Genomic DNA, 14,718 nt, shown 5'->3' on the forward strand with positions numbered 1-14,718 from the left:
CCACTTCCAAAGCCGCTATCTCGTCCTCTACTTGCGTCACCTCGGCATCTCTCCGCCGCTTAGCGGCCACTACCAGGGAGAAGGCCTCCCCCCTCAGTACAGTCTTAAAAGCTTCCCGCAAGGACACCGCAGATTCAACTGAACCCTGATTCTCTTGAAAATAGCGGTCAACTGACTTCAGCAACGCACTGCGCAGCTTGGGGTCACGAAAATACCAGGGGTTAATGGGAGCCACCCTGCCCCCCGCCACCCGGCCAATATTCAAGCGGGCCCACACCGGTGAATGATCAGAAATGCCCCGTGCCAGGTGCCTAGCCTCAGATACCAAAGAGGCGTGCGCAGCCAGAGTGAGCAAGTAATCAATCCGGGAGAGACTCCCGTGGGCCCCGGAATGGAAGGTATATTGTCTCTGAGTGGGGTGCCGTAGCCTCCAACAGTCTACCAGACCAAAAGTGTCTATAAAATCGGGAAGCCACTTCTGAGCACCCCCGGTGTCCCTGGGCGGACACCTATCAAGCATTCCAGAACCAACCGCATTGAAGTCTCCTCCCACCACCAGCATCCCTTCGGGGAGTTCCAACAAGGCCTTGCCCAGATCAGCAAACGTGGAAGCCTGCAGGGCAGGAGGGACATAAACAGAAACCAATACCAATGTTCTGCCCTCCCACCTCCCCGCCACAGCCACAAAGCGCCCCCTGTCATCAGCAATGGTGGAATCAACCTCGAATGGTAGGGAAGCTCTAACAAGTATGCCCGCACCCCTGGAGCCCGAGGAGAACCCAGAGTGAGCAATGAATTTATAGCCCTTTCTGTTGAGTGCATAACACGTATTCCCTATAAGATGGGTCTCCTGCAGGAGGACCACATCTGGCGAGGTCCGTTTCAAGAATTGCAGTACTATCCCCCGTTTAATACGGTCCCCTAAGCCATTAACATTCCAGCTGATTATGCTTAAGCCCTATCCCCCATCCCCGAACACAAAGAGACCTCCACCCCCTCCGGAGAACCCCGATCGGACAATGCTGACAACCATTGCTACGCCTTGCAAGAAAAAAAACACCCCCCAACAACGACCCCAACATCCCAAATCCCCCCCCCTCCCTGCACCCCTGCGTCAGCTTACAAAGCCCTCCCAACTTGCAGTGTGCCTGTCGCCCTATCAAAAACAAATCTACAAAAAGTACCCCAAGGGAGGAAAGAGCTCCTATCTTCCCCCCGCCGCCCTCCCATTACTGCAGGAAGGTACGAGTCACTGTCCAGGGCTGAGTCAATACGTGCCAACACTGGAGGTATCACTTCTGTCCATTACGGTCGCCTTCCGCTCCGTCCACGCTGTCCCGGCCGGGCTGCCTCCGAGGGAGCGCATCCAACCAGTCCCCTGCCATGTCCGGTGATTCGAAGAAGAAAGTCCGGTCCTCATACACCACACGTAACCTGGCGGGGAAAAGCATGGCATACTTCAGGTCCATATCTCTGAGCCGCCGCTTCACCCCCAGGAAACTCTGCCTCTGTTTCTGCACCATCTGGGTGAAGTCAGGATAAAAACTCACAGAGGCGTTCTGAAAAGGGACCGGGCCTGTCACCCTCGATGCTTGCAGGATAGCGTCTCGATCCCGAAAATTAAAGATCCGGGCTACAATCGGTCTCGGGGGGGCTCCCACCTTAGGCCGTCCTCCAGGCACTCGGTGAGCCCGCTCCACCGCAAAGAACTTGCTGAGGCCCTTAGGCGCAAGATGATTCGCCACCAAATCCTCGACGAGTAAATCCACGGAGAGATCCTCTGAAGTTTCCGGGACCCCAATAAGGCGCACATTATTGCGCCGGGCCCGACCTTCGAAGTCCTCGAGCCGGCGGGCGGAGAGGTCACTCGCGGTTCGTAGCTTACGAACCTCAGCCTGAAGTTCCGAGACATCGTCCGCGAGACCAGTGGTCTTGAGGTCCAGGGACTTGACCCGCTCATTGGTTTTGCCCAGGTCCGCGCGAATCAAGTTGACATCAATCAGAATCATGTCCACCTTGTGCGCCAGGGCCTCGAACTGTCGCCCAATCGAAGATTGCATCCCATCTATCGCCCCTTTGATATCCTGCAGCGATAACTCCGAGGCAGGGGTTGAGTCGGCCTTCTGCGCTTCCAGCGACTGTGCCGATCCACCAGGCGACCTCTTCTGCTGGGCATAACGATCCATATTGTTGGATTGGGTATAGCCTCCCCGCCGGGTAGTCTTAGACTTCGACCTGTCCGCCTCCAATTTGGTCGACATCCCGAACAGCAGGACAAGCAATTGCCAAAGGACGTCCCTCACGCAGCTAGAGGAAACAGGGTCAAATAGGACTACAACAGTCAGTCAGGACCGAGTGGAAGTCCTCCAGACAGAGGAGGATATGCGTGAAGCGCTCCCATGCCAGAGCAAACACAGGGCGAGAAAGCGAAAGTGAAAGTGCAGCGGCATCCGTCCGTCAGTGCACACCTCCCAGGGCCGCTGTTGTTCAATTAGTGGCCGGGCATCCTTCGGAGGTAGGCCGCAGTCTTCCGCCATGCACAACTTCGGTCCCCGGTGGGCGATCTTCGCCCGGACAGCGTCAGTCGCCCCAGCTGTGACTCATCTGCAGGATTCCGTGCATGAAAATCAGGATTTAGGACAGGATAAGTGCAGGAGGGCGCGAGGGTAGCGGGAGCTCGGGGCTCACGCGGCCATCTTGGTCAAGCGCTAGGCTCCTCCCACATGGTAATTAATTTTTATTAATTGGCAATTAGTTTTAATTAGTTGATTAATTGATAATTATGTTAAGTGTATTATTTTATTAGTGGAGTGTGTCGTGCGTTTATAGGGGAATAGTGTTGGAAGTAATTGAAATCTAATTAAGTAATTATTAAATTAGTTGTTGGGTATTGATAATTAATTAATTGGACAATAATTATTAATTGGTAAATATTTTAAATTATAATATTTTGGTTATGAAAAATAATTAATTGTTGATTAATCATTAATTGTGAATTAAATATAATTAAATATTATGCATTGATATTTCTAATTAATATATTAATAAGTAATTATTAATTGGTAAGTAATGTGTGGCGTATGAAAAATATTTAATAGTTCAATATTTTTTAATTGGTAATTAATGTTTCATAATTATTATTGTGCGGTATATATTTTTTTTAATGGTTAATTATATTTTAATTGGTTTTTACTTTTTAATAATTCATATGTTTTTGGTTATGAAAAATATTTTATCGTTTCATATTATTATTTGGTAATTAATATTTATTAATTATTATTTATTGGTATTTATTATTAATGTATTGTTAATTAATTATTCTTTGGTAGTTATGTTAGTAATAATTATTTATTGGTATTTGTAAATAATTTTGAGTTATTTAATAATTAAATCACTAATTATTTTAAATAATTATTTTATTTATAACTATGTTATTTTTAACTTCTACGCTATCCAACACTTTCCCTACTGTTGCACCCTCTGGAGTTGGAATAGTAAATGTTATCCCTACGCTATCCAACACTTTCCGTACTGTTGCATTCTCTGGAGTTGGAATAGTAATTTTTACCCCTACGCTATCCAACACTTTCCCTACTGTTGCACTCTCTGGAGTGGGAATAGTAATTTTTACCCCTACGCTATCCAACACTTTCCCTTCTGTTGCACTCTTTGGAGTTGGAATAGTAATTTTTACCCCTTCGCTATCCAACACTTTCCCTACTGTTGCACTCTGTGGAGTTGGAATAGTAATTTTTACCCCTACACTATCCAACACTTTCCCTACTGTTGCACTCTCTGGAGTTGGAATAGTAATTTTTACCCTTACGCTATCCAACACTTTCCCTACTGTTGCACTCTCTGGAGTTGGAATAGTAATTTGTACCCCTACGCTATCCAACACTTTCCCTACTGTTGCACTCTCTGGAGTTGGAATAGTAATTTGTACCCCTACGCTATCCAACACTTTCCCTACTGTTGCACTCTCTGGAGTTGGAATAGTAATTTGTACCCCTACGCTATCCAACACTTTCCCTACTGTTGCACTCTCTGGAGTGGGAATAGTAATTTTTACCCCTACGCTATCCAACACTTTCCCTACTGTTGCACTCTCTGGAGTTGAAATAGTAATTTTTACCCTTACGCTATCCAACACTTTCCCTACTGTTGCACTCTCTGGAGTGGGAATAGTAATTTTTACCCCTACGCTATCCAACACTTTCCCTACTGTTGCACTCTGTGGAGTTGGAATAGTAATTTTTACCCCTACGCTATCCAACACTTTCCCTACTTTTGCACTCTCTGGAGTGGGAATAGTAATTTTTACCCCTATGCTAGCCAACACTTTCCCTACTGTTGCACTCTGTGGAGTTGGAATAGTAATTTTTACCCCTACGCTATCCAACACTTTCCCTACTGTTGCACTCTCTGGAGTGGGAATAGTAATTTTTACCCCTACGCTATCCAACACTTTCCCTACTGTTGCACTCTCTGGAGTGGGAATAGTAATTTTTACCCCTACGCTATCCAACACTTTCCCTACTGTTGCACTCTCTGGAGTTGGAATAGTAATTTTAACCCCTCTGCTATTCAACACTTTCCCTACTGTTGCACTCTCTGGAGTGGGAATAGTAATTTTTAGCTCTACGCTATCCAACACTTTCCCTATTGTTACACTCCCTGGAGTGGAAATAGTAATTTTTAGCTCTACGCTATCCAACATTTTCTTTACTGTTTTTTTTTTGGAGCTGGAGTAGTAGTTTTATTCTCTCTGATATTTAATATTTTTTGTATTATTTTAGCTAATGTAATATATAATTAATTTTAACAATATTCAAATGAAATGTAATTTTTTAAATGTGTTATATATAATTATTTAATTTTTATTCATGTTATTGTTTTATGTGTATGATGTATTTGTAATTTATAATCATTTTTAACAAGTTATTAGTTATTAAAACAATTATTAAAATGTATTATTAAGTAAGTATATATATTATATATTATATGTATATTTTTAATTAATGTTTTATTACATTATATATATTAATTATTAATTTTAAACATTATAACATATATTTAATTATGTTTATTTTATTTATAAGTATTATTTGGTTTATTTTACATATTTTGTTTTAACTAAAAAATACTTTATATTTTTAATAACGATATTTTTGACATTCTATATTTTATTTTCGATATTTTTGTACTTACCATGTTGTAGATAGGATCTCGATATTCTTGTCATCCATATTTTTGTGTCGATATTTTTGTAGGTCGATTTTCTGTCCGTCGATATTCTGTCAGACATTCATTTCTACCACCACATGTTCCACTGCATGCCATAGACAGGCTTGGAGTGGGGGCACGCTGCCATTTTTGTTTTGAGGCATACCTTAGAAAGATGTTAGCGTGATTGGTCCTGCACAGTTGGATCCATTCCAGATTTTGAGAATGACTACTGACTATGTAAATGATTTTATGTAGATTCAGTGGGGATGATGCACAAAGTTATTTGCATGCATTACTTCAGAATACCATGTGCAAGCAACTTATTTTGGGGAATGAAAATCCCAACTCTTAATTTCAAAAGTGGTTTTGCCCATGTAAAAACTATTTTAGTGTGAGTATATCTACTCTTAGGATGGCGCGGATTATGCTGGGGCTGAAATGCCCTGTGAATTTGTTCACACCCATAATTTTAAACAATTATAGGCATTAACAAACTCCTGCCCAACTGCTTTGCATTCTGGGAGAGGTTCGACATATACTCATGACAAAGGCTGTATTAAATTCCTCTCCACCTTTGGAAGGGAATTGAAATCTCTTAAAATTGTGGAAGTTCGGAGGAAGGAGTTTCTCTGTAGAGAATGAAAAAAAAGTGCCAACGTACAAAGGCTCAGTAGCACAACACGCGCATTTACACATGCAAAAATGCCTCCACATTGTTGGAAATAGGAATTCCTTTTGCAGATTTCCAAGTGCAATTCTGGGAATTTGTGTAACTCACTGAATATGCACCCCTGCAAAAGCGTAGACTTGCTGGTGCAGATTTATGACTGTATTTGAGAATCATGTCCAATATGTACAAATTATCTGTGGAGTATCTGAAAATCTTGCTTGTTCTATCCCTCATGGAACAACGATGGACATAGTGACATAAGTGGTTTTGGAAAACAGTAGTTGGGGTCCCCTTGTTGAATTGACAGAAGGAGTGAATTATGATTACAGGTAGTCTGCACTCACATATATTCTGCATGACTAATGTATGAAAAGAAGAAAGAGGATTATGAGATGTTAAAGTATCCTCATGAGTAACAAAAATCACATGTGCTCTTTAGAAATGTAACTGACAAAAGTGTGCATTAATACTTAGTTGGGGATAACAAACTAAATATGTTTCCTAATTTGTTTAATATTACACTCATGACACTAATATTTTAAGATTTGCCATTTGTAACTGTTGAGGTATATATCGAAAGGACAGCTTATTTGATTGTGGAAGGATGCACATAACGTAACCCGTGCGTTGTTAATGGAGCCTAACAGTAGGCCTGAAATGCATTTCTAATGTATTTTCCAGCTAAACGTTTGAAATTGCATTCTGCTTGCATTATGGAATGTTGCATGTATCTTGTGTTCCCATTGCAGGTGGACATGGCATCATTACTTGACAGAAAGAGTTATTGTTCTTAGTAGATAGAGAGGCCTGATAAGAAGAAATGTGTTAATGGATGGGGGACGAGTTTTCGTGGGAGGAGATAGCATCAAGGACGTACGAAATATCTCAACGTGTGAACATGGAGGCGAAGAGAAGAAGCTGGAGGATGCTGCAATAATGGAACAAAACCAGTACAACTGTGGGAGGCATCTTAATTCAGTGATCGCTTATGTTGTAACGTAGTTAGGGACAGCTGACACTGCTTTAGGATGCCTTGAGGTCCAGACCTCATCTTTGCTTTCTGTGGCTTTACGCTACATGATACAGTTGGAGTTACTTCTTTGGAAGGCTCTGAAGGTGGACACCTTTATCTTTTTTTCTCTCCCCATCTTTACTGAAGCTTGCCTTAGGTTAGAGTTTCCACTTTAAGATAGTGTAGGGACAGTTAGGGACTTGTAGGGGTTTCTAAATGGATTTTGGATGCAATCCAGCATGCATTTTTGTCTCCTGATAACTTATGTGGCTGTCATAAAACTAGCCATTTACTTTTTGTTATATAGGGATAATCCATTCCGGAGATTTGGCTTCATTCTATTTTCTTTGTATATCTATACCATAATGCTTAGATTGGTGTACATTAAGCTGTTTCAGAGTTTGAAATAAACAAACTAGCCTGAGTTTAGTTGTCGACCTGAGCTCTAACATAGTAGTTTGAATAATTTAGAGTTTAGATATTGGGAAAGAAGTTATCTCTTTACCTCTCATGCTGCTCAATAAGAACCATTGGCCAGGTTGTTGAGGAGGGCTGGCTCCAGCTTTCCCAATTTCAAAGTATCTTTGTTGGTAAGTTAACTTAAGCACTGTGCAGGAGAGAGAGAAAGCAAAAGTATTTATAATAAAGAAATGACATGATATTATAATGAAAAAATGTGAAAATGAGCACTTAATTTGGGACACAATGAAGAAACAACCATTGGCAAAGCCAATTGGTCTGCCAACCTTTTGGTTTGCCAATGCTCTGTTTAGGATGTAATGTTTTTTGTAAATCTTTATTGCAAAACATATTGTTTGATCAAACAATATTGTCAATTTTTGTGTCATCAAAAAGTACACAATGAGTCAGTAGTCCCTGGCACTAAAGGGACTAGTTTTTTCCATTTAAGTTCACATTGTGTAAGAGCAGAATGCCATCATTTACATTGAAGATAACCAACAGCTAAACTGGGCTGACTCACTGACCCATGCAGTATGCTGGACAGAATGAGGGAAAAATGTGAATGACACAATAACAGTGCGAGCAATGGAAGGAGAGGGCTGGTTGAAAGCCCCAATAACTAAGTATATTGTATATATATTTTTAGTAAAATCAAAAGGTCTTGGCTAACACGAGACCTGAAAAAATAAACCATGCATGCTTGTATTTGTTAATGTGCCAGTAATAAGAAAGGGGAAAGGGCTAGCATTAGGCTCAGAGCAATAGTTAGTAGTGGGATATAGGTTACGGTTAGAGTACAGATTAGTGGATGCGAAAGGTAAAGTGTTAAAGTTAGGGCTAAGGTTTTTAGTGACAAAAGATTAGTGTCAGAGATTGAGTAAAGGGTAAGCTATGGATTAAGGCTTTGAATAAAAATTAGGGCTACTGAAAGGGTTAGGGCTGATAGTATTCTGTTTTTTTTCATTAAGAGTTTGTTGTTATTATCAACCCAATATAAAATGAAGAAAATCGACTCGCAATTTTTCGTTTTGTTCTCGGATTTTTTGTTTCATGACAGGATTTTTCATTTTCATGCAGATCTAGCTCAGTCTAGTAGTCTTCAAAAAGCATACATGTGCCTTTGGTAACAATTTTAATATCAGTTCTACTGCATCCTGATCTCCTTACTTCTAGATTTTAGGGATGTCTGCTCTTAATTTGTGAGGTCACAGGTGTAAGTTTTACTTGCCTCTACTACAAGACTGCTGACGTCCCCTGGGAAGCTTTTCCTTTGCCTCAAAATGTTTAAGGCAGAAAACAGTTTGATTCACCTGCTCAAGGAGGCTGGCCAAGAAGCCAGTCACGTGACATGCCGTCCGTTGCTCACCAGCAAGTACTGCCGGCAGCAGGTGATGTGCGGCGCATCGTGTTTATTGCTCCACATGGACCTTAATTTTACTGTAGCCTGTGGCATAATGTCCGGGGAGAGACACAGGAGAGACAAGGTACAGTGGAGGCAGCCAGGGGTTCTGCGGTAACAGAGGGGGGCAATGTATCTACCACTTCGCTCTCATTGGATATCTTACCGAATTGATAAATCAGACCTTCCACCATGAGTTGGGACAGTCTCTTGAGGTGTTGGATGTATTTTTTAAGCCAGCAAACTTTCCAGTGTTTGCTCTTCATGAAGTCTGCAACATTTAGGGCATCATTATGATGTTGGTCGAAAAGCAATCCGACTGACTCCTTGTCGGACTCTGTTCCGACCGACTCGGATTCGGCGAGTCCGACCAACAGATTGCGATGTTTCCAAACACCGTTCGGTCGGACTCTTATTGACTTCAATGGAAGCCTGTGTTCCCACCGACAACACAGGCTCCCACCCATTAAAAAACAAGCATTTACTATGCAATAGGTCTCGCATTTGCGAGAATATGTACTATTGGCATTGTAAATGACAATGCCTTTTATTTACTTATTGGTTTTGAAAACATAAATAAAAGGCATTGTCATTTACAATGCCAATAGCTTAAACTCTCGCAAATGTGAGACCTATTGCATTGCAAATGCTTGTTTTTAATGCACGTCGTCATTGCTTACCATTAATAAATCTTACCTCCACCCAGGATCTCAGACTCTTATTGTAGGAAGGGTGGAGGGGAGGGTCAGACAAAAGGCCCGGCAGGACCTGGCAGCATCTGAACAGAACAGCACAGACAGATCCCAAATTGGCCACTACCCTGTTAAAAAAAAAGCATCCCACAGCTGCTTCTCAGATACCAGCTCATTGTCAGAATCTGGGTGGCTGCTTTATCAATCCGACCATGCTTAAACCACCCCTGCCTGTAACGTTAAATACATGACACAATGGGGACCAGTTTCAAATAGTCTTTCAATGCGGTCCTGGCCCTCTTAAACGCTCTGCTAAAAAGAATTATCACAAGAGCAAATCACAGAGGACCAGGAATCTCGACTTCAACTGTGATTAAAGCAAATGGGTAACAAATTAGGCAACGGTGTGGAGCCTGTCTTCAGCGGGTCTGGTTCTGCATTTAATAATCCAGTCAACAGATTAAATGCACGTTTCCGATGATGACAGTCCGGTCTGGAACAAAACCCGTCCCAGCACTTAAAACCAGCGTGTAAGTTTCGTCCACTGGAGACGGTCTACAGCTCGCCTTATCAAGGACGTCTTTAAAAGACAAGTGTTAGAAATTGGATTTCTGGTTGGCTAAGGCGTGCGCCAAAGCCAGGCAGAAACCACCACTCTAAGTCAGGGCTGGGGAGTTACACGCCAAAGATAACCCCTGCTCACCCCCTTGGTAGCTTGGCACGAGCAGTCAGGCTTATCCCGGAGGCAATGTGTAAAGCGTTTGCACGCGCACACAGCAACAACACCCTAGGCCCACCACAAAAGAAACTCCACACAAGGTTATATATATAAAATAGCCTTTGTATTATAATAAACACATTAGATGATAATCACATAATTTACACTGTGCCAACAGGCACTGGGCAGAATTTTACAGGGGACTATTTACACAAGACAGGGCCACATGAACCACTGTCAGAATTAGCACAAATCACCAATTGTAAATGTAGAACAAATACCAACTGTAACACAAATTATAACTGTAGAGCACAGCCAGTAACTACTGGCGCAATAATGACCTCAGCATTATCATAATAGAATCAGGTATAAAACCTATCCTGCACACATCACAGGGGCATAAACACATTATGCAATTTCTCATAAGTCTAACGCATTAGACCTTACCTCCTAAGTATAATTACACTAGGGGCGTATATCACACAGGGAAGTATAATCTCCCTAACATAAACCTAAACAGGTAAAACAACCTCCTATGCAGAAATCATATCTAGAGGTATAAAACACAGGGTGCGCAAAACATACTACACGTGGTACATTCCCTAACACCATAAGCATCAACACAGGGTGCGCAAACCATACTACACACAGTACATTTCCTAACACCATAAGCATTAAATCCCAATAGTACTTCAATCACATTAGGGTCCAGGTTGCGCCAGAACCTAAACGTAGCAGCTGCCCACTACTTGCTGGGCAGCTGGGGACAAGAACAGGCCTAAACGCTGCAGCTGGCACTAAGTGCTGCGCAGCTGGGGAAGGCCAAAGTAGGGGCAAAGGAGTGCGTCCCACAAAAAGCAAGTCCCTAGGAAGGAAGACCTAAACGGTGCAGCTGCCCACTACTTGTTGGGCAGCTGGGAATAGTCAAATGAGGCTTGGGCTCTCGATGGCCCTCGAAACAGTGTGCAAAACGTTGGAGCCACGCATGGGCGGCTCTAGAAATGAGATGGGGGGGGGGGCAAAACGTTGGAGCCACCTAGTCTCTAAAACCAAACATGTCCCCCAGTACTGTGAAGCCCCCCGGGGCTCCGACGATCAACTATGCCCCCAAGTCGCTTCAACCCAAATATCCCAATAATACCAATAATAGGAGGGGCGGACTGGCGTGTAGATTAAAGCATGCCGGCCTCGTTGGAGCGGCCCGCTGCAAGGCGGGGCCGCTCGAAATGGAATTACCGCACTGTGCCTCGATCAGGCACCAACCAGTGGCCATACGGAGCCCCCTAGCCCTTTCTTACTCACCGGGCTGCTCTCGGGGGACTCCTCGTCCTAGGCGCTGGCCGCACCTCTCTCGCGGGGCTTCCCTGGGAGCTCCGTACTGCCTGCATTCTTCACCCGGGCCCCCTCCTGGGACCCGGGGCTTTCCTGGACTCCGGCTGCCACTCTCTGGACTGGCTGGCGCCCGCGGGGCTCTCCCTCAGTCATGGGAGCCCTGCACAGGCAGATGCCAGCTTCTCCACCCGGGCGGCTTTTCCAGGCGGCGGCGGCGTGCGCGGGACTTCCTCTGGGAAACCGGAAGTCCCGCCCGCCGCCCTGCTGCCTGACTTCCGGATTCGGCCGAACGGGGCCCGGCGGTGAACTATCTTCGCAAGAAGGGTAGGCTCCCTCGAGAGTTAAAACTACTTCCATAAGGCGGGGTGGGGACCCGCCGCTGTCATTACAAAAAAAACAAGCGGCATGAAAGTGGGGCGGGCACCCGCATTTAGGTACAGAAAGCGAGCGGGCGGCCCTCGTAATTACCATAAAGACATCACGGGCGAATCCCTCGCAATTTAAAAACGTACAGCGGGGTGAGCACCCGCTAAATCGGCATCAAGGGGGGAATCCCTACGTTGGGGATTCTCTATTCCTTTTTATGCAGCGCAGCGCTGCTAAGTCCCACATGCACAGCAGCACACCCCTGGCAGATTCGAGTCCAAGAACAAGAACATTTTCATGGGGTCACAGCCCCTCTTTTATACACAGAATCCTTTGCCTCCAAAGGTGCAGGGAAGGGGCGAACCAGATGCAACTGGTTCCTGAGTACTTTGGTTTGCTCAGCCCCTCTCCCTATTCACAGGACAGGCCAGGGACATTGGACGCACCACAGGGGGTGGAGCCAGCATTGTGTGGGGAAAGCCCAGCCCTATTCAGGTCCCAGGTGTACTCCTCCCTGCCATCAACATGCAGCTCTCTCCACTCACCACCGGGGCAGACCCATCCTGACTCCTGGAGACAGACACACCAGCCAATCGCAAGCCAGACAGTCTCTGCACATTTATTATACAGACAGGCCAGCTTCTAGAAGTGGCACTTCTACACGAGACACCGTAACGCCGCACACATCATTGCGCAGCATTCACTCTCACGAGTTCGCACATACCAAACTCGACCCTGCACTCCTCTCACATCAGGACTTAACATGGTCACTCAGATCCCCCATGCATTCCTATGGGAGGGCAGGTCAGTCTCACTAAAACATACACAGAGCGCACGCGCTTTCCACTGGGACACAGTGTAAAAGCGCCTAGAGGCCTAAAACCACTAGTACAACACAGGAAAAAGGCTAGGATAATGCAAAAAGTTCGAGGGGTGAACTGGCCAGAAGGGCCAAGTCCAACAACAAGCAATTGCAATGCAATAGATCTCGTATTTACACGAGTTTGAGCTATTGTCATTGTAAATGACAATGCCTTTTATTTACGTTTTGGTTTTTAAAACATAAATTAAAGGCATTGTCAATTACAATGCTAATAGCTCCAACTCTCGCAAATGCGAGAGCTATTGCAACGCAAATGCTTGTTTAGAGAGTTAGTGAGCATGTGGCTTAATGGCCACAGCGGATGACTTTGAAGCTGGAGAACTAGGTTCGAGTAAGGCGGGAGGCTCAAGCAACTTGTGATTGCCCACAAATTACTTAATCTCCCCATTCCTAAAAATAATTCTAAATTAACGAGTCCATCTAAACAGTGTTGCTATCGTGGGCTGTACCAATTATGAGGCAGTAAAGAAGAGTGCCACAAGAGTCTGACCAATGGTGAGTGGCAGGAGGGAATAGAGTGGTATTAGTGATGACACCAGGTCTTGCAGATGCTCAACCTAAAAAGGGGTGGTTGCAGAAAACCTTTCACCCATGGTGCCTGCCACACTGTGCATGGTTGTAAAGTGGGGTCCCATGGGTACCCCCAAGGTCCCCAACCGGAGGCCTCTGGGTAAAGGGGGGCCTGCTACGGGCCCCCAAAGTCAGTTTCTGACAGCCAGTCTGTGTCGGACAGACCAATTCGGAAAGGCTGTCCGAATCTGACATCATAACACATCAGTCTGAAATGCGGTGCGTAGAGCTGTGCGATTCGGCTCCGACCGACTCGGAATCTCCAAATGCTAGTCCGAGCCAAGTCGGAAAGACCGAATGGTTAACTTCTATCGTAATCGGTCGGAAACATGGGTTGCAACATGGGTTAGGAAAATCTGCATGCAGTTCGGAGCCTTTCATACCATCATTGTGATGAGGCCCTTAGTGTATAACGTTCACCATCACCAGTGCAAAGTTTTTTGTATATTGTGGTATAATTTTTGACAAATCAAACCCAGCCAAGATGGATCATTTATTGTGTGCAGCCCTACACCATGGTGGTTGTAAGCATAATTTTTCTCAGCAAGTCTGCACTATAGATAAGGCCAGGCGTAGTGTCACTGGAACTCCAGGTAACTTATTATCAATTTGGCCAGTCCTTCAGTGGACCATCAGGTTGGGTGGGATAGTGGAAGCTGATGGTCATAGTACAACAGTGCAGACAGACACTTGTCTCTTCTGCTTCTTGGTGCTGTAGGTATATATGTATGTAATACCATTTGTAGAACACACACTTAGCAAAACGAAGTCGAATGGTTAATAACTAAAAGACTGATAACAAATGCAACCCAAGAACCATAACTGAAAACAGAAGCAATGGCTACCATTCAAGATGGTCTAACATAAAGTTCAAGTGGGACAAGTGATCAAGTGCCAGTAATCACTTCACCAACAAATGCATCAGCCACACTGAATATGCTATTTTTTTTGCATCTCTTGCTTTCTTATCAAGCCAAGATTCAAAGTTCCTAAATCAAATTTGGTAGCGTATATTGACAGATCCTTTACCATAGCAGCAGCAAAGCTATCAAACACAATACCCTTGTATTTTTGGTTAGAAATGTAATTTTCACGTTTTTAGAAAAATATTTAAAATGTGGCTTTTTAAATGCCAATGTTCCATTTTAATTCTATGTCAGAACTGGAGGCAGGGATTATGCCTTCTCACTTTTATTAACAGCAGCCAATTTTAACAAACATGACTACATTTCCCATGAAACCTTGGGAAAATTGTAATAAAAAGAAAGTGTCCAATCAGGAACAGTCCTGAGGCCTCCAATCAGGGATGCTCCAGCCCCAACATAGTCTATCCTCACTGGCCCTTCATCCTCTTTCTTCGCCGCTGCGCAGCCGCTATCAGTGCC

The 14,718-nt window shown here is 44.2% G+C and overlaps 1 protein-coding gene across 3 annotated transcripts in view; it reads right to left on the reverse strand.

The window, feature by feature from the left end:
* Positions 1 to 14,718, reverse strand: part of LOC146833055 (beta-1,3-galactosyltransferase 1-like) — a 241,572-nt gene that overhangs the window by 192,117 nt on the left and 34,737 nt on the right. For 2 of the 3 annotated variants that reach the window (XM_085600676.1, XM_085600675.1), the window contains exon 2: positions 7,417 to 7,518. The exons of the other annotated variant lie outside the window; for it this stretch is intronic. The gene's annotated coding sequence lies outside the window, so the exon portion shown is untranslated. The remainder of the gene's footprint in view (positions 1 to 7,416; positions 7,519 to 14,718) is intronic. 3 annotated transcript variants of the gene reach the window in all.

This window comes from Triturus cristatus, chromosome 4_2 (assembly GCF_964204655.1).
Source record: "Triturus cristatus chromosome 4_2, aTriCri1.1, whole genome shotgun sequence".
NCBI classification, from domain to species: domain Eukaryota; kingdom Metazoa; phylum Chordata; class Amphibia; order Caudata; family Salamandridae; genus Triturus; species Triturus cristatus.